We start from the raw sequence: 10,717 nt of genomic DNA, 5'->3' as shown, positions 1-10,717 counted from the left end.
CCTCACCTTTCTCCTCCCTTCCTTCTCCCGCCTGCAGCAGCAGTGAGCGCATCCTGCCTTCCAGATGCCCCTCTTCTCGCTCTCTCTCGTCTACTGCCCCCACCGCCCCCCCCCCAACATCCTGGTAAACCTGAGTGTGTCATGGTGGGTGGGCTGAGTGAGTAGACTAGGGATGCTGACCCCAAGAAATGCTAAATCGCCGGCACTCTTTCCACCAGCCAAGGATCTCTTAGGTTGTCAGAGGGCTCTGCCGTGACGCTTGGCTGGAGGCCCATTTCCTGCAGTGTCCTCGGATGTGTGTGTTGGGCGGTGGTGCTGGTGGAACAGGACGCAGAGGAGAGCAGGGCCGTGGAGGTGGAACCGGGGACACTGGCCAAAGTTTGCCAGGGTTTATGCTGGCCTGGCACTGCTGGATGGCCCTGGGACAGGAGCGTGGATCAGGGTCTTAGAGATGGGCCCTTGTCACTGGTTTCTCTAGGAGCCTTAGCAGGAGGGTACAGCTGCAGCAAAACTGAAAGCCAAGCAAAGGGGCTGGAGGGAAGGAGCTGGCGAGACCAGAATAAGAGTACCTTCTGGTTGATTGACTAAGTTAAACAAAGAGACAAAAACAACAATGGCAACACACATACACCAAAAACACTGATATGTCCAAAGGAATAGCTAAGTATATATGTACATATATAGTATGTATTTTATACTATATATAGAGATAGACAGATAGATATAGATATAGTATATAGTATATATTTTTAAAGCAGAACAGGAGAGAGTTTGTTCACTTTGGAAATGCCATCTGCCAGTACTAGGACTACGTGGTACCTCATTTGGATCCAGGCTGCATTAATTGGGTTCTAGCTTGGTGCAGAGTCCTTTGCTGGGGAGTAAGCGGGGTAGGGGACGGTGCAGGGGAGGACCTGTGGTTTCCGGAGCAGAGTGAGGTTGGGCGGGCAGTACTGCGGTAGGAGGAAGTGTTGGATCTTGAGGGGATGCTGATGAGAGGGAGCACGTGGTGACAAGTATGATGACAGCGGAGCCGGGAAGGAGCGGAGGAATGGAAGAGACTTGCACAGAAGAGTCTGTAGGTCTCTGCCGGTGCTGGGCTGGGGAGACTGAGGCTTCAGGCCTAGGGAGACTGGGAGAGTGGTGGGAGCCCAAGGGAAATGAGGAAGTTGGGAGGAGCAGTTGTTAGAGCGCGGATATGGTAAGACTAATTTCAGACTTGTTGAGCTTGCTGTGGGGAATGGAAAAGAAGAGCCCAGGAACGTCCTAAACCTGCCTTGGATTCAGACAAGGCACCACTGGCTGCACCTCCCACTAGACGTAAGGGGCTGAAAAACCCCCTTACAGTCTGCAGAGGCTCAGCCCCAGGGCACTGCTGCAGAGTTCAAGACCTCCTCTCCCAGGGGCACTTGTAATGGGAATTTCAGAAGGAATAAGAGTAGTCACAGTCAGAAAATTGGGAGAAGATCCAGGATATAGTAGTGACGCAGGAAGAAAAGGAGAGTTCGAGAAGGATGGGTCCGCAGAGTCAGATGCTGAAATCACGGAAACAGGAAGGAATACACAGTAAGGCCATTGGATTTCCCAGTTAGGAGGGCACGGGAACCAAAGAGACAGCAGTTCCAGTTGTTTTATTTATTGGGCACAGAAGACATGCTGCAAAGCATCATAGAGTGACTAAAAATATTTGCAACTCATACCACAGACAAGGAGCTCGTTTTCTTAAATAGAGAGCTCCTCAGAATCATAAACAGACCACCAAAAGATAAAAGGATAGGAACAGAGACTCCACAGAAGGGGAAATTCAAATGGCTCTTCAACAAAAGAAAAATGTTTGACTACATTTATAAAAAGGCATGCAAATGAAAAGTATTCCTTTTCACCTATCAGACTAGCAAAAATAAAAACCCTTGTTAAAACAATCTGTTAGGGCTTCCCTGGTGGCGCAGTGGTTGAGAATCAGCCTGCCAATGCAGGGGACACGGGTTCGAGCCCTGGTCTGGGAAGATCCCACATGCCGCGGAGCAACTGGGCCCGTGAGCCACAATTGCTGAGCCTGCGCGTCTGGAGCCTGTGCTCCGCAACAAGAGAGGCCGCGATAAAGAGTGGCCCCCACTTGCCACAACTGGAGAAGGCCCTCGCACAGAAACGAAGACCCAACACAGCCATAAATAAATAAATAAATAAAATTAAAAAAAAAAAAAAACAATCTGTCAGAGAGTATGAGGGGAAACGAGGTCTTGTTGCTGTGGGTGGGTGAATTGGTACAACTTTTATGGAGAAAATTTAATTCCAAAATGCAAAGCATAATTTCATTTCTGTGGATTTATCCCCCAGATGCGCTCACAAGGCTGGAAAAGTCCTCTACATGCAAGGATAGTCCTTGTAGCATGTTTGTTAGAACAAAGGACTAGAAACGTTTTCAGTGTCCACAGCAGAGAATTTATGGTACAGCCTCACAGAGGGATCTTGGCAGGCATTTAAAAGGATGATGCAGCTTTGAATATACTGATCTAAGAACATCTCCTAAGATACTTTAAGTGAAAAAAGGAAAGGGTAGAAAATGTTCATAAATGCTTCCATTTGTATAAAAGATACAAACAAGGGAATTCCCTGGCGGTCCAGTGGTTAGGACTCTGCGCTTTCACTGCCGAGGGCCCGGGTTCCATCCCTGGTCAGGGAACTAAGATCCCACAAGCTCTGCGGTGTGACCAAAAACAAACAAACAAACAAACAAACAAGAATATGTATATGCATATGCTCTCTGGAAAGACACAGAGGATGTTGACAACAGGGTTTGCCTCTGAGGAGAACCGTGGGGCTTGGGGACACCAGTGGGAGGAAGGTGCGTCACTGTGTGTACCTTTTGGAACGTTCTGAATTTTGTTTGTGAACATGTATTAACTATTCAAAAAAATGAGTGAATAAAACAATAAATAGCAGTGAGTGGGTGGGGAGGAAGTGAATGCTGCAAATGGAGACAATTCTTTCGAGAACTTTGGCTTTAAGGGGAGAAGAAAGTAAGGAGGACAGATCAAGGGAGTTGGAGGATCAGGGAAGTGCTCCCCAACCCTTCCAGGCTGGAAAGATGTTTGAAGGCTGAAGGGGGATGGGAAAGGAGGGGATGGAGCCAAAGCAAGCGAGAAGATTAAATCTGAGAAGGAGAGAGGGTCTGGGGGAGTAAGTGACGATACGGATGCTTTGGGGATATGGATGCTGAGGAGAGGGACATTGAGGAGAGGGTGAGGAGTGGGGCTGGGGATGCGGGACTCTGCCTCGTTCATACAGCAAATGATGCCTGTTTCAGTTACAACACAGAAAGCAGCTGACTGGGGCTCGAGGGATGGCGGTGAGGGTCGGGCAGGGAGACCACTTACATCCTCTGAGCACATTCTCCCAAAGTGGTATATTTTCAACAATTTTAAGGTGATACGTTTAATACAATGATCGTTACGAGTGATGAAAAGATAGTAGAAGCAAGAGCACGGCGGGAGGTCCGGGGGGAAGGGGATGAAGGGATCCCCATTTCACAGGCTTGCTCCCCTCTGCTCATCCCCCTGCTGTACCTAATCCACGGGCTCATTTCCTGGGGGTCAGGACCCGACTCTGCCCTTGTGCCAGGCACTGTGCCAGGTCTGGGGACACAGCAATGAGCAAATGAGACATGGTCCCTGCTCTTGAATTGCTTATAGTGGAGTGGAAAAGACAGTCATTAGCCAGGTAATCGCAAAATAAAGGTGTCCCTGCCTTTGTGATAAACAATAAGAGGGAAAAGTACAGGTACCCCAAGATAACATAACATCTACTCTACGTTGGGCAGGGGAGGGAGGAGCCCCTGAGGAAGTGACATTTAAGCTGAGGACTGAAAGAAGAGTAAGAATTTTGCAGGTGGAGGTGGGTGTATGGGTGTGGGAAGTGTGGAGAGACAGTGGGTTCAAAGGCCTTGAGGTGGTAAAGAATTTGGCATTTGAAAAAAAGAGAGGCTGGATTGTAGAGAATGAGAGAAAGAATGGCAGGAGATGAGGCTACAGAGAGAGGCAGTTATCTCAGCAGACAAAGCCACGTTAAGGGTTTTGAATTTTTTTCTCTTGGGATTGGGAGGTCATAAGGGGTTTGAAACAGTGAAATGGCATGATCAGGTTTGCATTTTAAAGACATCATTTTTATTACAACCCACACAAACTCATGATAAATTTTTTATCTATTATAATGATTTTATATTTCTTCAGACACCTTTTCCCGGTAGCCTAGATCTTTGGCTATATATAGGGAAATACTTTACCAGACTATAGAACAGTGCTACACTTGGAATTGAAAACCCTCTTTTCTTTCCTAAACTTGTCATATACTTGCTGTGTGGCCTTGGGTAAGGTTTTTCACTTCTTTGGTGCTCTTTTTTCTCAGCTTTAAGATGAAAGAAAAGTCTAAAAGGCGTCTCAATTTGTGACCTTCTATAAGTCTATGTTTTTCCTTACAGATAGTCATAGAAATAAAACATTACTACTTGCAAAAAATGAAATGAAATGAAATGAAATAAAATAAAATAATAGAAACATCATTTTGACCTCCGTGGGCTAGAATGGCTAAATTGGAGGGAGGCAAACGTGAAAGGGGTAGGGCTTCCCTGGTGGTGCAGTGGTTGAGAATCTGCCTGCCAATGCAGGGGACACGGGTTCGAGCCCTGGTCTGGGAAGATCCCACATGCCGTGGAGCAACTAGGCCCGTGAGCCACAATTACTGAGCCTGCATGTCTGGAGCCTGTGCTCCGCAACAAGAGAGGCCGTGATAATGAGAGGCCCACACACCGCGATGAAGAGTGGCCCCCACTTGCCGCAACTAGAGAAAGCCCTCGCACAGAAATGAAGACCCAACACACACACAGCCATAAATAAATAAATAAAAATTAAAAAAAAAAAATGAAGGCAGCTGTCTGTATCATTCAGGCAAAGCTCCAACTTCGCCTACAGATCTTGGGTGATTGCCTCAATTAAAAAAAAAAAAAAAAAAAAAAAAGAGTGAAAGGGGTAGATATTTTAGGAGGTTTCTTAGCAGTCCAAGCAAGAGAGATGATGGTGGTTAGGACCAGGAGAATCACAAACGATGGAGATGGGAAGGAATGAATGGATTGGAGATTTCTTTTGGAGGAAGAATCAACAAGCTCTGAAGGTTGATTGAGTGTGAGGTATGGGGCAGAGGCAGATGTCAAGATGACCCCTACATTTGGAGCACAAATAACTGGGTAGATGGAGGGAGCGCTGGCTGAATTTTGGACACGTAAGTGTAAGAGCTATAAAAATTCAGGTGGAGAGCTTGTACTTGATAGTGTCAGGGAAGAGGCAGAGAGGGCCATCTGCTGAGACAGAGAGGCTGGGAGACCGAGCAGGGCTTCTGAAGTGTGGGAGAAGTTGATAGCAGTTGTATGAGAGACACAATATGGAGTTTACAGAAGTTGTGACCATTTGGAGCTGGAGAACAGAAAGGTGCCAGGACTCCATCAGCTCGGAACAAACTAGGAGCAGGGTAGAGGGCGCTGGATGATGTTGGGAGTGATGGGTATATTGGTCAGGGTTCTCCAGAGACACAGAGCCAATAGGGTGTATATAGATAAATAGAAAGGTATTTATTACAGGGGATTGGTTCACATGATTATGGAGTCTGGGAAGTCCCATGATCTTCCATCTAAAAACTGGAGGCCCTGGAAAGCAGGTGCTGTTAATTCTCAGTTAGAGTCCTGAAGACCAGAGAATGAGTGCAGATGTCTGAGGGCAGGAGATGGGTGCCCCAGCTCAAGCAGAGAGAGTGACTTCACCCTTTTGTTCTATTCAGACCCTCAACAGACTGGAAGATGCCCACCCATATTGGTAAGGGCAGATTTTCTTTACTGAGTCTACTGATTCAAATGCTAGTCTTTTCTGGAAATGCCTCACAGATACCTAGAAATGTTTTACCAGCCATCTGAGCATCCTTTAGTCCAGTGAAATTGACACATAACCATCACAACATGTTAATAAACTAGATGGGGAGAAATTCTTTCACAATGTATATGTTATCAAATCACCACAATGTAACACTTTAAATATCTTACAGTTTTATATGTCAATTATACCTCAATAAAGCTAAAAAAAATTAACCATCACAATTGGGTATTGAAGATGGTCTTGGGAAGGGCAGAAGGTCAGGGTCTAGTGATTCTAGGGTATGGGCTGGAAAGGGAGGTCCTTGAAGTTGGGAGGTGCTGATGAACTTGGAGAAGGATTGGCGTGATGGTGGTGGCCTGATGGGGTGGGAGAGGAAAAAGCTATGGAGGTTATAATCAGAGAGGGAGAACACAGAACTTGAGAACTTAGAGGTGGTTTGGTTCTGCATAGAAACATGGTCTAAACTGTGGACTTAGGGACAGAGGGGATTAGAGATCATGCTTCTAGGAGTTGAGGATATTGAGGTCAGGGTGATTTTGAAGTTGAAGTAGGGGTGATAAGGATGTGATGGAAAGAAAAACTACAAGAGAGTTGCAGAAATTGTTAAGGAAAGGGAGAATGTTCTGCATGGAACTCCTTCGCCAGAGGTGAGGGAGTGAATAATATGGTGTGAAAAAAAGGAAAAGAAAAAGATGGCGTGAATGGATGCATGAACTTCAGAAGAAGAACTCTGTTCCAAGAGGGTGGTGAGACCCAGTCCTGGAATGGACTGTGGAGAACCAGAAACAGCTTCTGGTCTCCAGGGAATGCATGGAGCACCTCCCTTTTCCAGGAGAGGGATGGAGGAGCGGCGTAGAGCTCCAATATTAGCACTATTGTTGTAGCTACTTTTATACAGGTTTTCTATCACTACTGCTTCCTGTATACTCTGGCATTTAGGTGAGGAAATAGTGGACAAGTGGTTAAAAGGGGGGATTCTAAAAGAAAACAAAAACATTAACTCAAAAAATATCCACACTCCCATGTTCACTGTAGCACTATTTACAACCAAGATATGGAAACATCCTAAGTGTCCATCAATGGGTGAATTGATAAAGAAGATGAGATATGTATATACAATGGAATATTATTCAGCCATAAAAAATGGGGAAATTCTATTTTTGACAATGTGAATCAACCTTGAAGGCATCATGCTAAGTGAAATAAGTCAAGAGAGAAAGACAAATACTGTATGATCTCACTTACATGTGGAATCTAAAAGAAAAACAAAACGAAATCAGAAAACTCACAGAAAAAGAAATCAGATCTGTGGTTACTAGAGGCAGAGCGTGGGAGGAGGGGCAATTAGAGGAAGGTGGTCAAAGGGTACAAACATCCAGTTAGAAGACAAATAAATACTAGGGAGGTAATGTATTTACAATATGATGGCTATAGTTAACACTGCTATGTGATATATATGTATATATATAGGAAAGTTGTTAAGAGAGTGTAGCCTAAGAATTCTCATCACAAGGAGAAAACTCTTTTCCTTCTTTTCTTTTCTTTTCTTTTTATTGCAACCATATCAGAAGATGGACGTTGGCTGAACCTATTGTGGTAATCATTTCACAATATATGTAAATCGAACCACCATTCTGTTCGCCTTAAACTTACACACTGATATATGTAAATTATTTCGCAATAAAACTGGGAAAAAAGGGATTGCATGGTGTCACTAACACACACTCTACTCAGGCAGCTGGCACCTCTCTATAACTTTCCCGTGGCAACATCGATGTCCACGACTAGGGGGACTGAGAGGGCGTTGATGTACGGCCATCGTAGGCAGTTAATTCTTGGTGTATCGTTCCAGGCCCTATATACCCGTACTCATGAGCTAGCTCATGGGTTCTGTTTGCTTTTCCTTTCCCACTTCCTGCTGTGCAGTCAGTTTGGAGTTAGTGCAGGGAACATTTTTATATTGACAAAATAAAAAGCCATTGCACTGATGGCAGATACACTCCAGAAAAAAAAAAAAAGAAAGGTGCATTCCATTGCTACACACCAGGGGTTAGTTTATTATCTGCCTTTTGGGGTCATCAAAGCAGGACTTCTTCCCTTTAGCTTAGCCAATTTTGAGCCTTTAAAATTTTTGTCAGTCCACATAGATAGGTTAATTTCCAGAGGATTTTTCACTACTCATCCCTAAGCTGCCTCCTTCTCCTCATCTAAATGCCAGAGTGTATAGAAAGCGTGCAGAGCGTAGTGATGCAGAGCCTGTATACGTAACTGGAGCTGTAGCCTGTCACTGCACCCCTCTAGGTGGCTATTTCTCGGCTTGTTGGCTCCATCTCACCTTTCCACTCTCAAGAACTGAAATCCCCCTTGATGGAGCTTTATGTGGCAGTAATCCCTGGGACATCATGAGAACGTCCTCTGTGTCTGCCTGCCTCCCTTCAGGCTTGCCCCCTTCAACCCCTTTGCACTGTAGTGAGATCAACTTTTCTCAAGTGCAACTCCCATCCCCTCCCACCTCTGCTTAAGACCCCACAGTGGCTCTCAGTGCCCAGAGTCAAGTCCATCTTCCTTCAAAGCACATGCGAGGCTCCGGCCATTTCTCCAGTTGCCCCTTTGCCTAGTTATTTGTCTGTTTTCCCCTCCAGACTGTGGTGTAAGTTTCTGGGAGGTCAGGACTGTGTCTTATTCACTGTCATTCATTGGATAGATGCATAGTTAATTAATTAATGAAAAGAGAAGCAGCGCAAGGGCCATTGAAAACAAGTCATAGGTTAGGAAACCTTGCTGGAAAGGCTCACGCTCCTTGTTAATTGCCTTTGTAGAATTATGAATGGTCACTCACCTTATGGTAGGAGCTACTCGTGTGTTCAGTGACCATCAGTTTTAGCTAAAAACCAGAACTCATGGTTTGACAGGATTTTTGCTTTGCTTCCAGATAGGAGAGGTGGTCTGAGAAATGCAGTTTGGATGCTGATTATTGGAGTACTTCAATGAGTTATGGGGATAATGACATAGAAAATGAAGTATTAAAACTAGCCTGTTTTGGGGGGGCAAGAAAAAAAAAACTAGCCTAGCAAATCCAGGACCTATGATCACGGGTCATAAGGATAGCAGAGCCATTGGCATCTAAACTGTACGACCTTGTGTTGCCGGGGACTGTCTTGTACAACTTTGGACCCTTCCAATGTTTAGTGGTGTGTGTCGAACATGGTAGGTCATTGGTAGATGTTTGCTGATGTTGAAGAAGGAGTAAGTCAGTCATCTCCTCTGTGTTGCACATAATTGCTCAGGGGAACGGAGACGGAATACTCAGGAACATCTAGACACTCTTCACAACAGAGCAATTACCACCTGAGCCCATTCACCATGATTTCCCCTGAGTTTCCCTCAGAGAACAGCTCAGCCAATTAACAGTTTATTTATTTATTTAAAAATTGATTGATTGATTGATTGATTTTTGGCTGTGTTGGATCCTCGTTGCTGTAGGTGGGCCCTCTCCAGTTGCAGCGAGTGGGGGTCACTCTTCCTTGTGGTGCGTGGTCCTCTCATTGCGGTGTCTTCTCTTGTTGTGGAGCACAGACTCTAGGCGCGCGGGCTTCAGTAGTTGTAGCACGTGGGCTCAGTAGTTGTGGTGCACGGGTTTAGTTGCTCCGCGGCATGTGGGATCTTCCCAGACCAGGGCTCAAACCCGTGACTCCTAACCACTTCGCCACCAGGGAAGCCCAACAGTTTATTTAAAATGACTATAACTTCAACACACCTTTCCTTGGAATCACTAAGGAAAATGGGCCAAGCTGGTAACTTTCAAGTCCCATTCATATGGATCTTTATGGTCCTCCAGCCATACTCATCCAGATATGTTTTTCCATCAATTGTGGGAAATTCCTTCTAAGAAAAGGGACTGTGAAAATAGATAGGGATAACCAATTGAATTCTCTTTGCTGAAAGTAATAAAAATGGGAATAGAGAGAAATGAAGATGGGGGCATCCTGAAGGATCATTAGGTCTGTCTCTTCTGCATCCTTGCTGAATAGCTACTGCGTGTCAACCCACAGCGGGTGCAGTAAGTGGGTAGGATCCCTGCACAGCAAGTTAATCCATATGCAAACACGGTGACCCCAATTGCTTTGCAATAGAGAGCCACATGGCCTGTGCCCTTAAAATACATCATTTGGGCAGCTGCCAGTGGGCTAATTTATCCCAGCTGGCCAGAAACAGCCCTGAGATCATCAGCGCTTTTGTTAATTGGGAGAGAGGGGTAGAGGAATCGAGATATTCCTGGGCACCAAGCATTCATTAGCCACCTGGCCTCCCTAAATTATGAGCCTGCCATGATTTTCCCAGTGCTTCGACTGAAATTTTAATATTTGGAATGTATTAATAACTCGGAACATGTCATTTCCTAAATAAGCAATGCCCTTCTGGACTCATTGGAGAAGGGAGCCCAGAGATTGGTTAAATGGTACAGATATTGGCTACCCAGTGAAATGAGCAGTGTGGAGGTGACCCTGGAAGTTCTATCCACGGCAGCAAATACAAACAGATGCGATGTATGAATGGACCTCTGGGTTGATGCCCCTGATTTCTATTCATTTGTTCTATTCATATAGCATCTTAACAGGACCAACCTGGGGAGAAATGGTGAAACAGATGATAATAGCAGCTAACAATTCTAGAGCACTTATTCTGCACAATCACCATGCCATGCAGCTTATACCACGGACTCTTCAGAGCAACCCCATGAGACACTGTTACCATCCCTTGGGGATGTATGCTTCACAATGGCAGGGACGTGGCCTGTC

The sequence above is a fragment of the Eubalaena glacialis genome, chromosome 16, assembly GCF_028564815.1.
Source record: "Eubalaena glacialis isolate mEubGla1 chromosome 16, mEubGla1.1.hap2.+ XY, whole genome shotgun sequence".
Lineage (NCBI taxonomy): Eukaryota > Metazoa > Chordata > Mammalia > Artiodactyla > Balaenidae > Eubalaena > Eubalaena glacialis.
This window is presented reverse-complemented; position numbering follows the sequence as displayed.